Source organism: Hyperolius riggenbachi, chromosome 6, assembly GCF_040937935.1.
Source record: "Hyperolius riggenbachi isolate aHypRig1 chromosome 6, aHypRig1.pri, whole genome shotgun sequence".
Classification (NCBI taxonomy): Eukaryota; Metazoa; Chordata; class Amphibia; order Anura; family Hyperoliidae; genus Hyperolius; species Hyperolius riggenbachi.
In genome coordinates, this window is record NC_090651.1 from 167172013 (window position 1) to 167184785 (window position 12773).

Consider the following 12773-nt stretch of genomic DNA (forward strand, 5'->3'; position numbering starts at 1 on the left):
CCTGAATGTTTTGATTGCGGCCTAATCTCATACAGAGTGTTGGGTCTTGGGTCTCAACTTTCTCTTCACAATATCCCACAGACTCTCTATGGGGTTCAGGTCAGGAGAGTTGGCAGGCCAATTGAGCACAGTAATACCATGGTCAGTAAACCATTTACCAGTGGTTTTGGCACTGTGAGCAGGTGCCAGGTCGTGCTGAAAAATGAAATGGAATTGATACAGCACTCTGGAAACAGCCTATTTGTTCAGAAATGTCTTTGCGTCTTACCCTCTTGCTTGAGGGTGCCAATGATGGCCTTCTGGACAGCAGTCAGGTCGGCAGTCCTACCCATGATTGCGGTTTTGAGTAATGAACCAGGCTGGGAGTTAAAAGCCTCAGGAATCTTTTGCAGGTGTTTAGAGTTAGTTGATTCAGATGATTAGGTTAATAGCTTGTTTAGAGAACCTTTTCATGATATGCTTATTTTTAAGAATTTGGGGTTTTCATGAGCTGTATGCAAAAATCAATATTAAAACAATAAAAGGCTTGACCTACTTCAGTTGTGTGTAATCTAAAATATATGAAAGTCTAATGTTTATCAGTACATTACAGAAAATAATGAACTTTATCACAATATGCTAATTTTTTGAGAAGGACCTGTATTTCTAATAAGCAGTCAATTGTGGCAGTTGATGAGCTGTCAGTGACTGGCTCCAGGTTGTATTTTGAGTAGAATAGTAAATCATTCAGTACTTCCCATGGTTGAAATGGCTACTGCCTGTGCACATGTCTTAAATTATATCTGGGCACAAGTACCATATTTTTTGGACTATAAGACGCTTCTGACCATAAGACGCACCTAGGTTTAGAGAATAAAAACAGGGGACAAATATCTATATCTCTCTATCTCTCTTTCTATTTATCTCTATATATCTATATCTCTATCCATCCTGGTGCATCTGTGGTGAAAGGGCATCTTGTGGATTATGACCCCTTTGTAACTCAAGCCCCCTTGTAACGCTTCTGTCATCCTTGTGTCCTCCTCTATGCCCCCTTGTACCTCTTGTCTTCCTGTGTTCCCCCTGTCTGCCTCTGTCGTCCTTGTGTCCTCCTCTTTTCCCCTTTGTGTCCTCAGTTTGTCCCCCTGTGTCCTTCCCTGCATGGGCACAGTACAGGGAGTCCCCGACATTGCAGCAGGTTGGAGGTTTATATTGGCAGGCGTTCACAAGTCAGGAACTCCTTGAATTTGGACTAGGACGCATTGACTCCCCCCCCCCCCCCCCAATTCTGGAGGAGAAAAGGCGAGTCTTCTAGTCCAAAAAATTGAAGATAACCGTACAAATTTTCCTACTGTTCAGTGAATTACAGAAGAGCATCCAACAAGAACTGGGAAACCCCGGATCTCCATTCAGCCTAGAGAGGCTCAGAAAGGAGTGTTAGTTCAGGCTGCTTGGAGTTCATGGTGGACTGAGCATTCTCCTAGCACTCTCCTGAATGACTGGTGTGTTTTTCATAATGACAGAATAATCTTGTTTTGGTGTTTGAGATTCGAATCTGAAGGACTTGCTGCATGTAGCCAGATTAATTACAGTAGACAGTTGGCTTAATGTATATACTCAAGTAAGGCCTGGTGCACACCAGAGGAGTATTTCTGAGCGCTTTGAGTTTTTAAATCTGCTGCTAATGTTATCCTATGTGTCTGTGCACACTGGAGCAATGATGTTTTGTAAAAAACCCCATAGCATTACATTGGGAAGAGCTTTTGAAACCTCTAAAAGCTCTTGCCAATGTAATGCTATGGGTTTTTTTTTTTTTTACAAAACCTCATTGCTCCAGTGTGCACAGACACATAGGATAACATTAGCAGCAGATTTAAAAACTCAAAGCGCTCAGAAAAACTCCTCTGGTGTGCACCAGGCCTATAAGTCTAGAAATATAGGTCTGATACACTTCATATAAGTATATGGTTATAAAGGATCGACTTATATACAAGCAGACACTGAATGTGTGTAATAGTGACATTACCTTTTGCAGCAATTTACCCAGTGGTAAGTTATACTTTGATGAAAAGAAATGCCAAGAAAACACAGGTGTAAAAGTCCTGGCCACCACAACAAGGAAAGGGGCGGGGGGTAATATTTGGGCTGCATAAAAGGGAGTGAATAATTGCAGGACTTGGGGGGCCTGAAGGAGGTATTGGCTGCAGTTAAGGTACAGGAGGGGTTAATGGCTGCAATACTGTATGCAGTGCAGTCATTAACCCCTAATGGTCCCCAAGTGCAGCCATTACTTTGCCGGGTCGACTTATATTCGAGTCAATAAAAAATTCCAGCTTAAGAGGGTTGAATTTTGAAGTAAACTTGTACACGAGGTCGACTTGTATTCTAGTATATACAGTATTTAGAGAGAAACTTGAGTAACTTTCTAACCCGCAAATAAGTGGTATATAGCACCTATAATCTGATTTCCCTGATACAGACTAACATGACTGTCTAGTTGACTTAAAAAAAAAAAAATAGGATTTGGACACATGGGGCAATGACTTGCTTAACTTGATTGTGAAAAATCTACTCTTTTGAAGCACTCCTGTAACAAACTTAAGCAGCCCATACACTCAGCCGATTTTCTGGCCGACCGATCGATCGCGATCGATCGATCGATCGCAAATCGGTTGGCCAATCGACCGATCGACGGCCGATTTCGATCGATTTCGATGGATTTCCATCGAACTAGCAGGGTGGAAAATTTAGGTCGATCTGATGAGATTGCTTATCAGTTTGCATTGGCCTTAATGGAAATCTGATGGCAAAAAAATGCCATCAGATCGAATTTCAACAGATTTCAAACTGAAATCTATTGGAATTCTATCCTGGTAAAAAATGTTCTAAAAACGCATCAGATAGATCATCAGATGCATTTCTTATCTGTCTGCTGCCAATCTGACGAGTGTATGGGCACCTTAATTGCTTTACTGTAAAATCAACATTTTAAAATGCACTGCTCAATTTGAGTGTGCATACATCCAATTTTGTTTGGCTTATATTACCACTTTCATGTGATATGAAAATATTGGCCTTTCAAAGTTGCACGTGTATGCATTTTTTTCCTATAGGCACTCACTGTTCTGTACGTCATCCAGCTGTGTAGATTGGTCAACAACCAAATGTAAAGGGTGTCATTGATGCAATTCTCTAGATCCTAGGTTCTCAACGTCTGGTACGTGTACCCCGGGGGGTACTTGTGATGGTTCCGGTGGTACTCGGTCTTGATATACTTAACCACTTGAGGACCTAGGGCTTTACCCCCCTTAAGGACCGGCCACTTTTTTTCCATTCAGACCACTGCAGCTTTCACGGTTTATTGCTCGCTCATACAACCTACCACCTAAATGAATTTTGGCTCCTTTTCTTGTCACTAATAAAGCTTTCTTTTGATGCTATTTGATTGCTCCTGCGATTTTTACTTTTTATTATATTCATCAAAAAAGACATGAATTTTGGCAAAAAAATGATTTTTTTAACTTTCTGTGCTGACAGTTTTCAAATAAAGTAAAATTTCTGTATACATGCAGCGCGAAAAATGTGGACAAACATGTTTTTGATAAAAAAAAAACCATTCAGTGTATATTTATTGGTTTGGGTAAAAGTTATAGCGTTTACAAACTATGGTGCCAAAAGTGAATTTTCCCATTTTCAAGCATCTCTGACTTTTCTGACCCCCTGTCATGTTTCATGAGGGGCTAGAATTCCAGGATAGTATAAATACCCCCCAAATGACCCCATTTTGGAAAGAAGACATCCCAAAGTATTCACTGAGAGGCATAGTGAGTTCATAGAAGATATTATTTTTTGTCACAAGTAAGCGGAAAATGACACTTTGTGAGGAAAAAAAAAAAAAAAAAAAGTTTCCATTTCTTCTAACTTGCGACAAAAAAAAATGAAATCTGCCACGGACTCACCATGCCCCTCTCTGAATACCTTGAAGGGTCTACTTTCCAAAATGGGATCATTTGTGGGGTGTGTTTACTGTCCTGACATTTTGGGGGGTGCTAAATTGTAAGCACCCCTGTAAAGCCTAAAGGTGCTCATTGGACTTTGGACCCCTTAGCGCAGTTAGGCTGCAAAAAAGTGCCACACATGTGGTATTGCCGTACTCAGGAGAAGTAGTATAATGTGTTTTGGGGTGTATTTTTACACATACCCATGCTGGGTGGGAGAAATATCTCTGTAAATGACAATTTGTTAATTTTTTTTACACACAATTGTCCATTTACAGAGATATTTCTCCCACTCAGCATGGGTATGTGTAAAAATACACCACAAAACACATTATACTACTTCTCCTGAGTACGGCGATACCACATGTGTGGCACTTTTTTGCACCCTAACTGCGCTAAAGGGCCCAAAGTCCAATGAGTACCTTTAGGATTTCACAGGTCATTTTGAGAAATTTCGTTTCAAGACTACTCCTCACGGTTTAGGGCCCCTAAAATGCCAGGGCAGTATAGGAACCCCACAAATGACCCCATTTTAGAAAGAAGACACCCCAAGGTATTCCGTTAGTAGTATGGCGAGTTCATAGAAGATTTTATTTTTTGTCACAAGTTAGCGGAAAATGACACTTTGTGAAAAAACACAATTAAAATCAATTTCCGCTAACTTTTGACAAAAAATAAAATCTTCTATGAACTCACCATACTCCTAACGGAATACCTTGGGGTGTCTTCTTTCTAAAATGGGGTCATTTGTGGGGTTCCTATACTGCCCTGGCATTTTAGGGGCCCTAAACCGTGAGGAGTAGTCTTGAAACCAAATGTCGCAAAATGACCTGTGAAATCCTAAAGGTACTCATTGGACTTTGGGCCCTTTAGCGCAGTTAGGGTGCAAAAAAGTGCCACACATGTGGTATCGCCATACTCGGGAGAAGTAGTACAATGTGTTTTGGGGTGTATTTTTACACATACCCATGCTGGGTGGGAGAAATACCTCTGTAAATGGACAATTGTGTGTAAAAAAATCAAAAGATTGTCATTTACAGAGGTATTTCTCCCACCCAGCATGGGTATGTGTAAAAATACACCCCAAAACACATTGTACTACTTCTCCCGAGTACGGTGATACCACATGTGTGGCACTTTTTTGCACCCTAACTGCACTAAGGGGCCCAAAGTCCAATGAGTACCTTTAGGATTTCACAGGTCATTTTTGTTTCAAGACTACTCCTCACGGTTTAGGGCCCCTAAAATGCCAGGGCAGTATAGGAACCCCACTAATGACCCCATTTTAGAAAGAAGACACCCCAAGGTATTCCGTTAGGAGTATGGTGAGTTCATAGAAGTTTTTATTTTTTTGTCACAAGTTAGCGGAAATTGATTTTAATAGTTTTTTTTCACAAAGTGTCATTTTCCGCTAACTTGTGACAAAAAATAAAATCTTCTATGAACTCACCATACTCCGTACGGAATACCTTTGGGTGTCTTCTTTCTAGAATGGGGTCATTTGTGGGGTTCCTATACTGCCCTGGCATTTTAGGGGCCCTAAACCGTGAGGAGTAGTCTTGAAACCAAATGTCGCAAAATGACCTGTGAAATCCTAAAGGTACTCATTGGACTTTGGGCCCCTTAGCGTACTTAGGGTGTAAAAAAGTGCCACACATGTGGTACCGCTGTACTCAGGAGAAGTAGTATAATGCGTTTTGGGGTGTATTTTTACACATACCCATGCTAAGTGGGAGAAATATCTCTGTAAATGACAATTGTTTGATTTTTTTACACACAATTGTCCATTTACATAGAAATTTCTCCCACCCAGCATGGGTATGTGTAAAAATACACCCCAAAACACATTATACTACTTTTCCTGAGTACGGCGGTACCACATGTGTGACACTTTTTTGCAGCCTAGGTGCGCTAAGGGGCCCAACGTCCTATTCACAGGTCATTTTGAAGCATTTGTTTTCTAGACTACTCCTCGCGGTTTAGGGCCCCTAAAATGCCAGGGCAGTATAGGAACCCCACAAGTGACCCCATTTTAGAAAGAAGACACCCCAAGGTATTCCGTTAGGTGTATGGCGAGTTCATAGAAGATTTTATTTTTTGTCACAAGTTAGTGAAAAATGACACTTTGTGAAAAAAAACCAATAAAAATTAATTTCCGCTAACTTTTGACAAAAAATTAAATCTTCTATGAACTCGTCATACACCTAACATAATACCTTGGGGTGTCTTTTTTTTCTAAAATGGGGTCACTTGTGGGGTTCCTATACCGCCCTGGCATTTTACAGGCTCAAAACCGTGAGTAGTCTGGAAACCAAATGTCTCAAAATGACTGTTCAGGGGTATAAGCATCTGCAAATTTTGATGACAGGTGGTCTATGAGGGGGCGAATTTTGTGGAACCGGTCATAAGCAGGGTGGCCTTTTAGATGACAGGTTGTATTGGGCCTGATCTGATGGATAGGAGTGCTAGGGGGGTGACAGGAGGTGATTGATGGGTGTCTCAGGGGGTGGTTAGAGGGGAAAATAGATGCAATCCATGCACTGGGGAGGTGATCGGAAGGGGGTCTGAGGGTTTGGCCGAGTGATCAGGAGCCCACACGGGGCAAATTGGGGCCTGATCTGATGGGTAGGTGTGCTAGGGGGTGACAGGAGGTGATTGATGGGTGTCTCAAGGTGTGATTAGAGGGGGGAATGGATGCAAGCAATGCACTGGCGAGGTGATCAGGGCTGGGGTCTGAGGGCATTCTGAGGGTGTGGGCGGGTGATTGAGTGCCCTAGGGGCAGATAGGGGTCTAATCTGATAGGTAGCAGTGACAGGGGGTGATTGATGGGTAATTAGTGGGTGTTTAGGGTAGAGAATAGATGGAAACACTGCGCTTGGGTGGTGATCTGATGTCGGATCTGCGGGCGATCTATTGGTGTGGGTGGGTGATCAGTTTGCCCGCAAGGGGCAGGTTAGGGGCTGATTGATGGGTGGCAGTGACAGCGGGTGATTGATGGGTGGCAGTGACAGGGGGTGATTGATGGGTGGCAGTGACAGGGGGTGATTGATGGGTGATTGATAGGTGATTGACAGGTAATCAGTGGGTTATTACAGGGGAGAACAGATGTAAATATTGCACTGGCGAATTGATAAGGGGGGGTCTGAGGGCAATCTGAGCGTGTAGGCGGGCGATTGGGTGCCCGCAAGGGGCAGATTAGGGTCTGATCTGATAGGTAACAGTGACAGGTGGTGATAGGGAGTGATTGATGGGTGATTGATGGGTAATTAGTGGGTGTTTAGAGGAGAGAATAGATGGAAACACTGCGCTTGGGTGGTGATCTGATGTCGGATCTGCGGGCGATCTATTGGTGTGGGTGGGTGATCAGATTGCCCGCAAGGGGCAGGTTAGGGGCTGATTGTTGGGTGGCAGTGACAGGGGGTGATTGATGGGTGATAGGTGATTGGCAGGTGATTGACAGGTGATCAGTGGGTTATTACAGGGAAGGACAGATGTAATTAATGCACTGGCGAATTGATAAGGGGGGGGGGGGGGTCTGAGGGCAATCTGAGCGTGTGGGCGGGTGATTGGGTGCCCGCAAGGGGCAGATTAGGGTCTGATCTGATAGGTAACAGTGACAGGTGGTGATAGGGGGTGATTGATGGGTAATTAGTGGGTGTTTAGAGAAGATAACAGATGTAAACGATACATTTGGGAGGTAATCTGACGGCGGGTTTGCGGGCGATCTAATGGTGTGGGTGGGTGATCAGATTGCCCGCAAGGGGCAGGTTAGGGGCTGATTGATGGGTGGCAGTGACAGGGGGTGATTGATGGGTGATAGGTGATTGGCAGGTGATTGACAGGTGATCAGTGGGTTATTACAGGGAAGAACAGATGTAATTAATGCACTGGTGAATTGATAAGGGGGGGTCAGAGTGCAATCTGAGCGTGTGGGCGGGTGATTGGGTGCCCGCAAGGGGCAGATTAGGGTCTGATCTGATAGGTAAAAGTGACAAGTGGTGATAGGGGGTGATTGATGGGTGATTGATGGGTAATTAGTGGGTGTTTAGAGGAGAGAATAGATGTAAACAATGGATTTGGGAGGTGATCTGATGTCGGATCTGTGGGCGATCTATTGGTGTGGGGGGGTGATCAGATTGCCCGCAAGGGGCAGGTTAGGGGCTGATTGATGGGTGGCAGTGACAGGGGGTGATTGACGGGTGATTGATGGGTGATTGACGGGTGATTGACAGGTGATTGACAGGTGATCAGGGGGATAGATGCATACAGTAAACAGGGGGGGGTGGTCTGGGGGGGGTCTGGGGAGAATCTGAGGGGTGGGGGGTGATCAGGAGGGGGCAGGGAGCAGGGGGGGGGGATAAAAAAAAAATAGCGTTGACAGATAGTGACAGGGAGTGATTGATGGGTGATTAGGGGGGTGATTGGGTGCAAACAGGGGTCTGGGGGGTGGGCAGGGGGGGGGTCTGATGGGTGCTGTGGGCGATCTGGGGCAGGGGGGGGAGAAATCAGTGTGCTTGGGTGCAGACTAGGGTGGCTGCAGCCTGCCCTGGTGGTCCCTCGGACACTGGGACCACCAGGGCAGGAGGCAGCATGTATAATACACTTTGTAAACATTACAAAGTGTATTATACACTTTGTATGCGGCGATCGCGGGGTTAACATCCCGCCGGCGCTTCCGTATAGCCGGCGGGATGTTGCGGCGAGCGAGCGGTGACAGGCGCCGGCGGAGGATCGCGTCACGGATGACGCGATCGCTCCGCCCATGCCCTTAAATGGACCGCCGCCTCTGTGGGTGAGGCCGTCCTGCAGGGCTCCACTTCCCCGCCGCCCCTGTGTAGTGGGCGGTCGGGAAGTGGTTAAGCAAGAATAACAAATTCAGAGTTTTAGAAAATGATAAATCGTATTTAAAACACCAAATTAGTATTTTAGCTAATTAAAAGCAATAGTAAATGCTTGGAAATTGTTTAGAACCAATTATCATGGACTACGATTAAATATATATTTGTCAAGGGGTACTTGTGATGTTTACTATGCTACGGGGTACTTGGTGAGTACAGGATTTTAAAAGGGGTACATACCATAAAATGTTGAAACACTGCTCTAGATGATCGATCACCTGTTTTGATTGTAATATTGGTCAGAAACTATCATTCAGACCCACTAACTGAAAAGCTAAAATTAAATCAGATTGATTTCATCAATCACAACGGATTGGTTATCAGCTTTCCTTACTTACATTAGTGGGCCCAAATGGTTGTTTCTGAATTATATAAGGATCGAATCAGACGATCGATGGTCCGCAGAATTATATAATTACTGTCCACCTTAGAGTACCTACGTTAAAGTAGGTTGCTTTAATAATTAACCCTAATAAGTTGCCAAGATATATTCAATCACAAAGTGTGGTTTTTCTCCCACAGGCTGGGACACAGAAACCGATTCATTTCTGTGTCCAAATCTGCCTGTGTAGAGGGGGATCCGTTTTTGCCATTTACTTTTTTTCTCCACTACCCCTGTCTGTGAAAATCATGCAAATCCGGACCGTCTGTTCATATTTTGAAAACTGGTCCCCCGGAACGCAACCTCACTTTTTTTTTTTTTTTTGTGAAGACTGACGCTATTTTTAACATTACTATCCGTGGCTCCATTTTTTTTTTATCCGGGCCAAACAATGGAGTCACAGCTACGTTTTTAATAAGTGTGAACCCATACACACTCAACAGCGGTCTTTTATGCAGCACAATTATCAAACAACTTTTGTTGTGAAACAAGTTGAACAACCAAAAAAACGTTGCTTGCTATTGCTCTCACAACTGGTAAGCCATCAATCCAGCAGTTGGCTTGACGTCTTATCAGTTGTGTGAACAAAATAGCAAGCAATGTTTTTTGGTTGTTACACTTGTTTCACAACAAAAGTTGTTTGATAATTGTGCTGCATAAAAGACCAATGTTGCGTGTGTGTATAGGACTTTAGCCTACAATCACTGTGAAAAGAGATGTAATCTAATCCAGGAAGACGACATCTGAAATGAGAATTTATAGCAAACTGACAGACTGGCTACAGCAGTTCTTTTCTCCCCACTCTCCTGCAAACTGTGAAAAGAAATGTAATTTGATGCAGGCAGAGAGTAAAGGTTCATACACACCTACCAACTATTGGATTGATTTATCAGTGGTCTTATCAGCTCTTTGAACAATAGAAAAATACTTTTTTTTTTTGTTTGTTTGTTTTTCAACTTGTTTCACAGCAAAATCTGTTTGACAATTGTGCTGCATAAAAGGCCGCAATTGAGCGTGTATGGGGCTTAACAGACAAGTTTGACAGATGGTAGGTGTGTATGAACCTTAAAGAGAATCTGTATTGTTAAAATCGCACAAAAGTAAACATACCAGTGCGTTAGGGGACATCTCCTATTACCCTCTGTCACAATTTCGCCGCTCCCCGCCGCATTAAAAGTGGTTAAAAACAGTTTTAAAAAGTTTGTTTATAAACAAACAAAATGGCCACCAAAACAAAGTAGGTTGATGTACAGTATGTCCACACATAGAAAATACATTCATACACAAGCAGGCTGTATACAGCTTCCTTTTGAATCTCAAGAGATCATTGTGTGTTTTCTTCCCCCTGCATCTCTCATGCACTGAAGTTTCAGGCTGCTCTTTTTCTTCCTGCAAACAGCTTTGCCCTTGTCTGAATTTCCTCAGTATGTGAAAGCCCAGCCAGCTCAGAGAACGATTTATCCAGCTTGTAAAAGATAAGAGAGAAGCTGCCCTATTCTAAATAATATACAGGCAGTGTGCATAGAGGGGCCTGGAAGGGGGAGTTCATAGCAGAACCACAACACTGAAGAACTTGGCAGCCTTCCAGACACAGGCTGACAAGTCTGACATGGGAAAGATAAATTGATTTATTACAGAGACTGTGATAGCAGAAAGTGCTGCAGTAAGCCAGAACACATTAGAATAGCTTTTGGAACTTGTAGGATGATAAAAAACAGGATGCAATTTTTGTTACGGAGTCTCTTTAAAGAGACTCTGTAACAAATTTTTTAGCCTTAGTTCTTCTATCCTATAAGTTCCTTTGCCTGTTCTAATGTGCTCTGACTTACTGCAGCCTTTTTTACTTGCACAGTGGCTGTATCATCTCTGTTATATGATCTAATCTTCTCTCTTCTGTCGGCAGAGGCTGGAATGTGTGGAATGTGCTGCACTTCTTGTCATTGGCAGAAGCTATACACTCCCACTCCAGGCCCCCTGCAAGCTCTGTATGACTCGCACGCTCTGCTTATGTGAGCCTATCACAAGCTGGTTTGTTTGTAAAACTGGCAATAACAAGCCAGGTTTGCAGCAGAGAGTGGCAGAAACAGCACGGAGGGGCCCAGGAGAACATAATGAATAGAATGGTATGCTTTTTGCTGTAAACATTTTAGAGCACATATTCTTTTTAAAGAGAACCCGAGGTGGATTTGAAGAATATTATCTGCATACAGAGGCTGGATCTGCCTATACAGCCCAGCCTCTGTTGCTATCCCAAACCCACCTAAGGTCCCCCTGCACTCTGCAATTTTTCATAAATCACAGCCAGCACTGCTGACAAGCAGCTTGTCAGAGCGGACTGTTTATCTCTATAGTGTCAGTCTGCTGCTCTCCCCGCCTCCTGCAGAACTCCGGTCCCCGCCTGCGTCCCTTCCCTCCCTGCTGATTGGAGGGAAGGGACGGGGGCAGGGACCGGAGCTATGCAGGAGGCGGGGGAGCAGCCGAGACTGACACTACAGATGTAAACACAGCCTGCACAGTGAGGCTGTCATTTATGAGGGATTGCAGAGTGCAGGGGGACCTTTGGGGGGTTTGAGGTAGCAAAAGAGCCTGGGCTGTATAGGCAGATCCAGCCTCTGTATGCAGATAACATTCTTCAAACACACCTCGGGTTCTCTTTGAGGGAGGGCAGCATGATGGAGGGGTGGACACGATGCTGAGGCAAGGCTTCAGCATAAGGAGCAAGATGGAAGTGCTACTACAGATATAAATGTCTGTTCAAGAACTTTATATGTTCATCTAACACTACATATGTATTGCCATTCAAACTTTTTTTGACCGGGGGTGGTCTTTAAAGGATACACAAGGTGAAATGAAATACATTGAAGTACAGTACCAAGCACATAAATAGCTATGCTGTATTCCTTTTTTCTTTTTTTCTGAGTAGAGACCACAAAATGGGGTTAACTTAAAAAGTGGACCTGAACATTTGCACAGGACAGAATGAAAACCGAGCGAAATGCACCCTGTATGCATTTAGAGAGTTTAGCCTGTCTAATCCACCCTCATTTGTTTCTAATCACAAGTTGTAATTTGATCTCTCCCGTCGCCTGGCTGCTACGGCAGATGAGCTGAATTGATCGCACAGGATGTTAATGTCTGCTCCAATGAAAGCAAGAAGTAGAAAGCGTGCAGATTTCAGGATTTGTATTAGCTTTATCAAACATGTTTTTCTTCAAAAGGTTTTTATGCTGTTGCATATCTTTTAAAGCAGAGAGGAAGTTATGCGTTCAGGTCGACTAAATATAAAATGAAACTAATGCTGGGAATACACCATGAGGTTTGTTTTTTTTGGCATAGATGGTTTGATAATTTCTGACATGTCTAATCTGTTTTTTCAATCGTTTTTCTGATCGATTTTCAATTCACTTCTATGAGAAAACGATCGTAAAAACGGTCAGACAGTAAATCTGCTGAAAAATCTCATTTGTGTATTCCCAGCATAAAGGGTCAGTTTTAGAAGTATAGGTACAATTGTA

The 12773-nt window shown here is 43.5% G+C and overlaps 1 protein-coding gene across 2 annotated transcripts in view; it reads left to right on the forward strand.

Annotated features, from left to right (window-relative positions):
* The window catches only part of MYH9 (myosin heavy chain 9), a 191028-nt gene that overhangs the window by 119170 nt on the left and 59085 nt on the right, over positions 1 to 12773 (forward strand). The gene's annotated exons all lie outside the window — the stretch shown is intronic.